Raw genomic sequence first — 11,563 nt, forward strand, 5'->3', positions numbered from 1 at the left:
TATAATGGTTATGTGAGAAAATAATTTTGAGCACAACCCTTAATCTTTATGTCTTCTCTCCTACTTTTCACTCCCATAGTCACTTTTTTGTTTTGTTTTCTCTCTCCTATGACATAGTGCACACCTACTGTTGGCATCCACCCCTTCCTCTGGACACTGCTTCTCCTGTCCCAGCAACTGGTTTCGAGGAGAAGCTGCCAGTTGTAGAATCCTGTCCCACTGCCTATAGCTGAGCCAATCCTGTCCCACTGCCTGTAGCCGAGGCTTCCCCTGGAAGTTTTCAAAATCTCACCCCAAAGCCTACTGCAAATCATGCCTCTCATGGGCCACTGTATAGTCTCCAACTGAGTGCCTGCTTCCCACTCTCCCCACCCACTTCCCATAGGCTACCCTTTTCTAAGCAGTCAGAAGAACCGATTTCCAAAAACATTTTTTATCACAAAATTATCTTTCTGTTTTCTCTTTTCACTTACCATCTCATTCTGGATGAAATGGAGAATTTTCACCACTTCCCACTAGCTTCCTCATTTCATTTCTAGCCACTGTCTTCCTACTGCCATGCTATTCCTTGCACATGCCAGATATGCTACCACCTCAGGGCTTTTTGCACATGTCATTTTCTCTACCTACAACACTCTTCTCACCAAGAATAGCTCACCCTTCCCTTCATTTAAGTTTCTGCTCAAATGGCATCTTCATAGAGAGGTCTTCCCTGAATTTCCTGTACAAAATAACCCTTGCTGCCACTCTTTGTCCACATATTCTGTTTTCTTATTCTTCTTAGCTCTTCACATTGCCTGATATTCATGTAGGTTAATTTTTGTTTATTGTCTGTCACCTCCCACTAAAATTTAATGTTTACAAGAGAAGGGACCTTGTCTATTTTTTTTTCACTGTATTGCTAACAGTGTTCCATATAGTACGTCCTCAATAACTATTTTGTTGATTTGAATGTCTTAAACCATTCCATTGTTGACTACTTCTACACTGATGTCTTCAACCATGTCCTAAGAGCCTACGTAAGACCAGATTAATAATTGTCTTAGGTAATGAATAAACAAGAAAAAGCATCAGAAATTATCTTATCAAACCTCCTCTTTTTAAAGGTGAAACCCAGGGTGAAATGAGTGAAGTGCCCAAGAACACACAGTTATTCATTGCACAGTTGCTTTTGGCAAGAAATAAAAACCCAGGCTGAAGCTGCTTAGCAGCCTCACAAAGGAAGGCACTCATGCTGTGTGTGAGCCTCTCCTGATTCCAATTATCTCTGGTAAGTTCTGAGCAGGAAGCAGGTGCAGCCAGCTGGCTTTGCTTCCTCACAGGCCAAAGCAATATATAGCCTTAACCTAAGTGTGCTTCCAAAGAAGGGACTTGGGAAGTTGGAACAGAAGGTCTCAGAGCCCTTGCTCCTGTGTCTCATTATCGTTGGCTGCACAAAGGGATCAAATAAATGTCTGTCAAATAAGTGGCTCCTGCACTCCGGGAGCCAAAAGTGGGACAGCACAAAGGAACATGTCTTCAATCCTTACCCTGGGTTTCTCCTACAAGCATTTATGTTCCTTCCCCACCTCTGTACTGCACACCCACACTCCCAAAAGAACGGTACATTACAATGGTAAATGATTCCAACTTATTTGATAACAGAGCTCCATTCTCAAGAAGTCCTGATTAACATCTCATGGGTTCTTCCCAACATACTTTGAGAAGTGCTGCCATATATAGCCAGAGGTAGTGCCAGTGGGTCTCTCATGAAAAGCCTTCAATGTACCAGTGAGGGAACTGAGGTCTAGAGAGGTAAAATGGCATGCCTAGGATCATCCATCCAGTTTTACACAGTATACTCAAGGTTCTGAACCTTTCCTCTAAAACAAGGAGCTATTGAAGTATGGCAATTTTGGTTTCTGGGAAGAACCAAACTCAATTACTTTGTTCTCATGCATTGCAATTCTTAAGTAAGATACTCAGAATAGATAATTAAACTCTGGAAAGAATTTTATGGTAATTTATTTAATGAAATGCAACATATATTGAGTGGCCAGATTATTATGATCTCTGAATACATAATAATCTGGCCACTCAGTATATATCCAATATAATAAAAGGTTAATATGCAAATTGTCCCCTCATAAAAGGTTAATATGCAAATTGTCCCCTCGACCAGGAGTTCGACCAGCAGGCAGGCTGGCCAACTGCCCATGTCCCCTCCCCCTGTTCAGGCTGGCTGGACCCACCCATGCACAAATTCATGCACCAGACCCTCTAAAACACACACACACACACACACACACACACACACACACATACACACACAATGAGTGGCCAGATTATTATGCATTCAGAAATCATAATAATCTGGCCACTCAGTATATACTAATATGTGTATATGTATTTGCATGTGTATATCCTATATAATAAAAGGCTAATAATCAAATAGACTGAACAGCAGAACAACTAGACAACTGGACAACTGGTTGCTCTGATGTGTGATGACCACCAAAGGGGCATGTGCAGAACATGGTGGGCATAGGCCATGGTGGGATGGTGGAACAGGTGAGCGGGGGCACCAGACCAAGGCAGGGTGCTGGTCACTATCATCTGGTGGTTACTGAAAATTCTTTGCTCCTATGTGCCATGGTTCCTCACCCCCAGTGCTCGCACCCACTGCTAGTGCCTGGCTCAGGCCCAAATCACTTGGTGCTATCAGGATGCAAGTGGCGGCTGATGGCCCCGATCAACCATCAGAGCTTATCCACCTCCCCCTTCTCCAGAGGGGCAATCAGGGCAGCAGCCACTGCTCACATCCCCTGCTGGCAATGGCCCCACTCGCACCTGCTGCTGACTCCAGCCCCAAATGCTCCATGCCAGAGGTGGGTGCAAGCTGGGCCAGCAGGAGCGGGTCTGCCAAAAGACAGGGACCATGGTGGGTGGACCATGTAGGATGGGCCAAGAACTACCCCTGTGCCCACCACAGCCTCACGGCCCACAGTTCCTTTCAAGGTGCATGAATTCATGTACTGGGCCTCTAGTATAGTATATGCAATAAGTCCTCACTTAAAATCATTGACAGCTTCTTTGAAACTGTGACATTAAGTAAAATGATGTATAACCAAAACCAACTTTACCAGTGGTTGGCAAACTGTGGCTCACGAGCTACATGCAGCTCTTTGGCCCTTTGAGTGTGGCTCTTCCACAAGATACCATGTGTGGGTACACATATACAGTGCAATTGAAACTTCATGGCCCATGCACAGAAGTCAGTTTTCAGCTCTCAAAAGAAATTTCAATTGTTGTACTGTTGATATTTGGCTCTGTTGACTAATGAGTTTGCTGAACACTGAACTTTACTATAGGCTAATCCTATCTATACTAATAAAATGGTAATATACTAATTAGACTGGGAGACCTTCCGGACATTCTTTCATACAAAGCCATGGTGGTGGGCTAAGACAGAGACAGTTAGGAGGAATCAGGTTGGTGGGGGAGAAGGAGGCAGTTGGGGATGAGCTGGCCTAAAAGAGGGGGGGCAATTGAGGGTAAGCAGGCTGGGAGTGGGGGCTATTGGGGATGAGCAGGCTGGGGAAAGCAGTTGGGGGCAATCAGGCTGGAGGCAGGTGTGCAATTAGGGGCGAGCAGGCTAGCAGAGGGGTGCAGTTGGGGGAAAGCTGGCCAGCAGGGGGGGGGGGCAGTTGGGGGCGAGCTGGCTAGCAGAGGAGGCAGTTGGGAGTGATCAGTTTGGCAGGGGTGGGGCAATTGGGAGCAAGTAGGCCATCAGGGGGTGAACAGGCCTGCAAGGGGGGGGGGGATGCAGTTGGGGGCAAGCAAGCCAGCAGAGGATAGAGTTGGGGGTGAGCAGGCCAGCAGACAGAGTGATTAGGGGCATTCAGACAGGCAGGCAAGCGAGTGGTTAGAATTCAGTGGTCCTGGATTATGAGAGGAATGTCTGACTGCCGGTTTAGGCCCAACCACTGTGGGATTGGCCCTAAACCAGCAGTCAGACATCCCCCAAGGGGTCCCAGGTTGAAGAGGGTGCAGGCTGGGCTGAGGGACACCCTCCCTTCTTTAAGAATGAATTTCATGCACTGGGCCAGTAGTCCTATAAAATAAAAGTCTAATATGCTAAGTGTTCGGTTAACCAGTTGCTTGTTCAACCAATCAAAGCATAATATGTTAATGATATGCTAAGCCCACTCAACTGCTCACTATGACAAGCACTGACCACCAGGAGGCAGACAGTCAACCAGTCAACCAGTCAACCAGTCAACCAGTCGCTATGACGTGCACTGACCACTAGGGAGCAGAAGCTCTGACTGGTAAGTTAGGTTGCTGCTGGGGTCTGGCCAATTAGGACTGAATGAGATGGGCCCAACACAGCCTGGAATCCTCCCGTGTTCCCTCCTCAGCTGGCGGACCTTCCTTGTCTCATCCTGGCCCCAATCATACACCAGTGGGGTCTGTTGGCCTGGCCTGCATCCTCTTGCAATACAGGACTTATTAGGGGGTGTTGGAGAGCTAGCTTCAGACTGATCCTGCGGGCCAGTCCAAAGGATCCCACTGGTGCACGAATTCATGCACCGGGCCTCTAGTTGATATTAAAAAAAGAGTTAAGTTTCTTTGGTATATTTCTGGTCACAAAACATCACCAAACTTCTCAATAAAAACACAACATGCTTCTTATATTAAACATTAAAATAAAATGAACTATACAGACATCTAAAAAAGTTAATAAAAAATAAATAAGATCATTATTTTCAAACCCTCTTATTCCAGTTCAGGATCATGAGTAGCCAGAGCCTGTCCAAGAACCAACCCTGGACAGGACACCCTCCCATCACAAGGCCACTCACACCCCCTGCAATGAACATAAATGCTTTTTTTTTCTTTCTATTTTTCTAGTATAGTTAAATGTACCACAGTCAGACAGGGATGATTTAGACATGCCAATTCAGCACACATCTTTGGGATGTGGAAGGAAACCAAAGTTCCCCCAAAAAAACCCACACAGACTTGGGGAGAACATATAAACTCCACACAAGCAGTGGCCCTGGCTGGGAATTGAGGTCTTTTTTCTCAATTAAGACAAATTGACGCTAAATGGAATGTTGAATGCAACTATGTTATTTGGGAACTTGCTATATACATAAATATTTCACAAATATATGCACATATATATGAAGCTTCAGAAAAACCACAAAGCATATATTATAAAATAACATTATGAACACCATGTACCCACCATCAAGTTTAAGATGTAAAACATTAAAAATACCAGTGAGTCCAATGTAACCCACCTTAGAGCATAATGGTTTTGATCTGAATTTCCTGATTATTAGTGAGATTAAATGAATTTTTATGTTTTTGATCATTCATGTTTTCTTTTCTAAAATTTGACTGTTCATATATTTAACTGATTATGGGATTTTCATTTTTTTTAAAGTTATTTATGCATTCTGTAATTAAATCCTAATAATTTACATTGATTATTTACATTTCAGATATTTTTTTCCCCAAACTTCGGCTTGTCTTCTTAATTTTTAATTTTTGCCTGCAAGGAACATAAATGTTTTTTTTCCTAGTGTAGTTAAATTTACCACTATTTTTTTTTATTGATTTTAGAGAGGAAGGGAGAGGGAGAGAGAGAGAGAATTATCAATAATGTGAAAGAATCATTGATCAGCTGTCTCCACACACCCCACAATGGGGATCATAGCAACCTGAGCAACGAGTTCCTGACCAGGAATCAAACCCTGACCTTCTGGTCCATAGTTCAGCACTCAATTCCTGCCACACCAGCCAGGCTAAATTTATCACTTTTTATTTAAAGTTTGTGATTTTTAACCCTAAGAAATTATTTTCTACCCCAAGTTCATAAAGATATTCTTCTACAGTTTATTAAAAATAATTTAATGATTTATATTTTATATTCTAACCTGAAATTCATATTTACATAGGTTATGGAGGAAGAACCCAAATTTATTTTTTTCCACATGAGTTAATTATCACATCACTATTATTGAATATTCCATTCTTTCCCCTACAGATTTACATGCCAATTCTGTTATTTTTCAAATTTCCATGTCAGCACGATCCTATTTCTTGGTATTCTCTTCCGTTCCATTGTGTGGGCTCCTATAAGCTAACAGCAAATATAAATTTAATTTTCCTTTAATAATACCAAATCATTGAAGCTGGGTGATAAACCTACAGGACCTCATTACACCATCCCCTCTACTTTTGTGTACACTTGTTAATTTCCACAATAAAGAGTTAAACAAATAACTGCATCTTAGTAGAATACAATATGCATTGCTGTGTTGCAGTTGCTTATAGCCCAAGGCACCAAAAGGGGACCTAATCTTTGCTTTTTAATCCTCTTTGAAACACTCTTCTTCACACATACCACCCATTCTCTCAGCAAATGATGCTCACTCCCAATGACTTACCCACTGGAAGCATTCGCTGCCCTCAGGCTGAGCTGATTGGGTGGTCTTTGTTTGTAGGCTCTTACTCCATTGTATCTGGGGCTTTGACTTTTCTGTCTGATGTTGCTGTTGCACTGAGCTCCCTGAGAGTAGGACCAGGGTCACACTTATTTCTGTTTCCCCACATCGAAGACATGGCAGATATTGGGTGCCTAATGATTATTGGATTAAAGACTAACTGAATGAATTAGTAAATGAAAAACTAGAGTCCTGTTGCATGAAGATTCGTGCAATACGCCTTCCTTCCCCTGGCTGCCGGCACCGGTTTTCCTCTGGCACCCAGGACCCAGGACTTTGTTCCAACTGCAGCAGAGAAGCCAAGCCTCTTCAGTCTTCATTCTTCAGTCTTCTTCAGCCTTCAGCCTTCAGTCTTTGCTCCATGCCTGAGTATGCAAATAACCCACCATCATTGTTGGGTTGATTTGCATGCACACTCTTGATTGGCTGGTGGACATCATGGAGGTATGGTTAATTTGCATATTTCTCTTTTATTAGTGTAGGTGTTTAACTATTATTTTAGGACTAATGATAAATAACATAACAGAAATGGGAAGGTGGGCATGTTGCTGACTCATAGGGTTGGTCCTTAGAATATAATCAGATCAGGGATGATTCCAAGAGCTATGACCCAGACTCCATGAGCAGACAGGCTAGGAAAAGTTTGTCCTACAGAGTAAAAGGTGCCTGTGAGTATCAGCATAATGTGTTGCCTGATGCATGTGAAAGCATTTGCAAACATTTAATCCCTCCACTCCTATGCAAAGTCCTATGCAAAAAAGCATGACTATTATTATCAGTAGATTCTGGTAATACTTATGCTGTTTCTGATCATCTTTTGCACTTCTGATACAGTGCTTTTTAAATATCCAAGCTGCATGAAATAAATAATTAAGATCATTTTCTAAGAACACTAAGAAAAACAGAGTGTGGGATTTAACAAAGCAGCAGCACAATTCAACCAAGAGTTCAAAGATAATATGACCTACTCTGCCTCACTGACAGTTTGAAATGCACGGAGAAAAAATAAAAACCATTTAAGAGCAGAACTGTTTAATAGTCAAAGCATAGTGAGAGTGTCTGTTTTGAGTGGTTCAGTGTTTTCCCTTTGTTTCGAAAATGAAGCTCAAGTGTTTTCATGTTGCTATTATGAGTTGTTTTCACCAACAGAGGAAAAAGCTTCCTCTAAATACAAGACAGAAAAATGGTGCTCGGCCCCACTCTACCAGTTCCTGTCATAGAGTACATCTTTACTTTTCTTTCTTTTGTCTTTTATTTCTTTAAAGGAGTGGCTGGATGCTGCTTCTAAGAGAATTAAGAAAACAACCCATAATCTCAATAATTAAAATATCAGAAAGTAATGATTGTCTTCAATTTGCAAACAAGTAAGGCACAAGGTCACCTGGCCAGTGAGTTGCAAAATTTCCTGATTCTAAATCAAGTGTTTTATCTTTTCCTCTGCAATTTAATTTTTTAATTAATCTGCATTACAAATCCATTAACATAAATCAAGCAGGTAATAAGGAACACCCTTTTGGAAACAAAGAAACAAACTTGCGTAATTTGGTAATTGGATCACAGATGAAACTGGACGAGGAATTGGGGAAAGGTTCTAGGCACTCACACTATGGGGTAACCCTGCATCAGATGGTATTGCCAAAATCTGAAAAATGCTATAATCAGAGGAAGACAAGTATCATATGATCTCACTTATATTTAGAAACTAATTAACAAAATAAAGTGGCAAACAAAATAGATCCAGAGATGTGAAAGCATGCAACAGCCTGAGGAGGGGAGAGAAGAGATTGGGGAGATGGGGGTGGTTTAATGGGAAAAAAGGGGACATCTGTAATACAATAAAGATAAAATTAAAAAATAAATAAATGCTTTTATCTGACTACATAGACAGTATGAGACTACAGAAGGCAGTGGGGTATGGCGTGTGGTTTTATAAAAATTAGTAAAAATGGTGCCAGAGGAGAGAGAAACACAAAAACAGATGTGTAAGCATGTATAATCAGGAAGGCATTAAGTACATAATCCTAGAAGCTTTATTCAGTGGCTTATTCCATTTCGGTAATCATCTTGGTAAATGCACTAATTGCAAATTTGTTAAACATTCATAACCAGCAATTTCTGCTAAGGGACAATGAACTATCACAGTTAAAAGGGTTACAGATCCTAGTGTGGTATGGTTTCATAAGCTGCTTCCTGTCTTCACCCAAAAATCATACCACCTGCTTCTTACCTATGGCACAGGAATTAAAGAGCAAGGCAAGATCACAGGAAGTGCCCAGGTGTAGAGAGACAGAGAGCAAGCAATGGCTTCTTGGATGCCAAGTGGGAAACATGCCCGGCAGTTTCAAGCCCAAAGCTCTTCTCCAATACCCAGGGTTTGATAAGTGGATTTCAGGAGTATCTTGTTCTGGGGTCTATTTTATTCTCAACTCTTCTGTGTAAACACTGCCCTGTGAAAGTGGAAAAACTTAAGAACTGGCTAAAAGTTGTTTTCACCAATGACATGGTCTATCACCTAGAGCCTTATACACAAGGCTATGGTCCTCAGACCAGTAGCATCATCATCTGGGAACATCGCATGGGAATATCTTAGACATGTGCGGCATCTCAGACCCCACTCCAGAACAGTTGCAGCAAGAGCTGCATTTTAACAGGATTTGAACCCCTAGGTCAATTTTATTCACTTTAAATATTAAAGCAAATAACTACAACTTTTTCATGGGGAACAATCAAATATCTTTTGTGATCTGAGATAACATAGCAGTAGATGCTTGGATAAAATAACTCACAAACATGGGATTCTGTTTTCAGATCTATTAATCCTCAAAGTGCATTTGGAAGTTAACTCATCTGTTTTGCACCTCTGTCATAATTACTATAATAGCTATCATTAGTGCCTCTTCTTTATTTAATATATGGGAATTTCATTGCTTTCTTTGTTAACTTTTATGATACACCACCCCAGGAGAGACATGTCATAGGTTTCCCATGTGACACAAAGTACATTTCATCAATTAATTCCTCGATATCTTTGTCAACTTTTATGATACACCACCCCAGGAGAGGCATGTCATAGGTTTCCCATGTGACACAAAGTACATTTCATCAATTAATTCCTCTATATCTTTACTTTTTGTTAGTCAGTTTCTTCCTTCAATCAGAATGTGTTTACATTGCTATGTACACTTCAACCTTGCTCAAAAATCTGGTCATTGCCCAGCCATTGTGACTCAGTGGTTTAGTGTTGACCTATGAACTAGAAGGTCATGGCATATGCCTGGGTTGTGGGTTCAATCACTAGTAAGGGGTGTTCAGGAGGCAGCCAATCCACGATTCTCTCTCATCATTGGTATTTTTATCTCTTTCTCTCCCTTCCTCTATGAAATCAATAATATAAAATCTGGTCATTGATAATTCTATATCTATTGATTTCAGATTAGTCTATTGCTATAAATGTGGTTTTTACTTCACTCTGACATTTGCCATGACAATCACAATCAACTGATTAATTGCTGGTACATGCACTGTTGCCATGATTAGTAGCTATTTATTGAGCATCTACTTAGGAGCCAGGTATATCACTCAGCATCACACATGCATTTTCTTAATCCTCTCAGCAAAATGGCGTATGATATTTTCCTTATATATAATTTAAAAATATTCTCAGAAAGGTTATTTAATCAAAGACACACAACAAGTAAGTAATGAAATCAAGATTAAAACAAAGGTGTGCCTGAGCCTAAAGTGGCTTCTTTCGCTGCCTTATGTTCCCCATGAGTATTTGGTGATTTGCAATCACAATTTTTCTTTTACATAACAATATTTTTTATCTCTTCTAGGCATTATAGTATTGCTTTCAGATTATATGATATGCATATATTTCATTTGGAAAAATAATGTCAAGAAATGAACCCATGTTTCAGTCAGATCTCTTTGTGTTGCCAGAAGGGAAAACTTAAACTAGCTTAAATGAAAGATAAATGAAAAAGTTCAAAGACAAGAAACTTACTTGGACCTCATAGAACTGAAGCAAGGATTTCAGAAGGCAAGAACAACTGAAGCCATGAGCCACAAACATCATAGGGTCTGTCTCTTGAATTTTCCTACCACACAGCCACCTCTACCAGCCTCCTCCCATTGGAAGATCATTCATCTCCAACTGCATGAAGCAGTTTTTCTATGTTCAAGAAGTGGGGACCCTCCTGTGAAAAATCTCTCTCTCTCTTTCTTTCTCTCTCTCTCTCTCTCTCTATCCACCCAAACCTTCTAAAGAGACCATAATCTCTGATGATGAAGAGTAAGCCTCAGGTATGTCCTAACTCTGAGCAAATAAAATGCTTGCTTCATTACAATATATTAAAATCAACAAAGGAGACCTATGGAGTGGTACCTGGCGCTGTGGTCCTTAACCTTCTGCTCTAGACACCTACATTTTATATCTTGCTGGAGCTCTTCTATAAATCCAAGTCCCTTTAAGGAGGAGAATTCTGGCCAAAATGTCAAAGTGTTATCATAAAATTAATGTCTTATTGTCTTTTCTGCCAATAACTCGTGGCTCCAAGTAGTTATGTTGACCTTAGCTTATCCATAGTGAATTGGGAGAATTTTGTGGACATTGATGCTTAGACAGCTTAGATGCTGAAATTAAAACTTGGAGTAATATGGCAACAGGTCAAAGAATGCTAGCAAGTACCAAAATCAAAAAAGGAGAACAGATTTTTCACTATAGCCTCCAGAGGAAGCATGGTCTTGTCAACACCATTTCAGTCCAATAATAATGATTTTGGATTTCTATCTTCCAAAAAATGTGAGAAAATAAAGTTCTCTTAAGCTACCAAGTTTATAGTTATTTGCTATGGCAGCCACAAAAAACTAATACACTAGAATACACACAAAATGTACATATATATGAGTATATCTCCTCAATAAATTCCCAGAAGATGCTGGCCCACAAATGTACATCTGTAATCTTTATAGATATTTCCCATTGCCACCCCCACCCCAAATAGTGATGTGCCATTTGATATCCCAAACTTTCTATATGCTGAAACTCTTGCTATCACAAAGTT

Source organism: Pipistrellus kuhlii, unplaced genomic scaffold, assembly GCF_014108245.1.
Source record: "Pipistrellus kuhlii isolate mPipKuh1 unplaced genomic scaffold, mPipKuh1.p scaffold_m20_p_6, whole genome shotgun sequence".
Lineage (NCBI taxonomy): Eukaryota > Metazoa > Chordata > Mammalia > Chiroptera > Vespertilionidae > Pipistrellus > Pipistrellus kuhlii.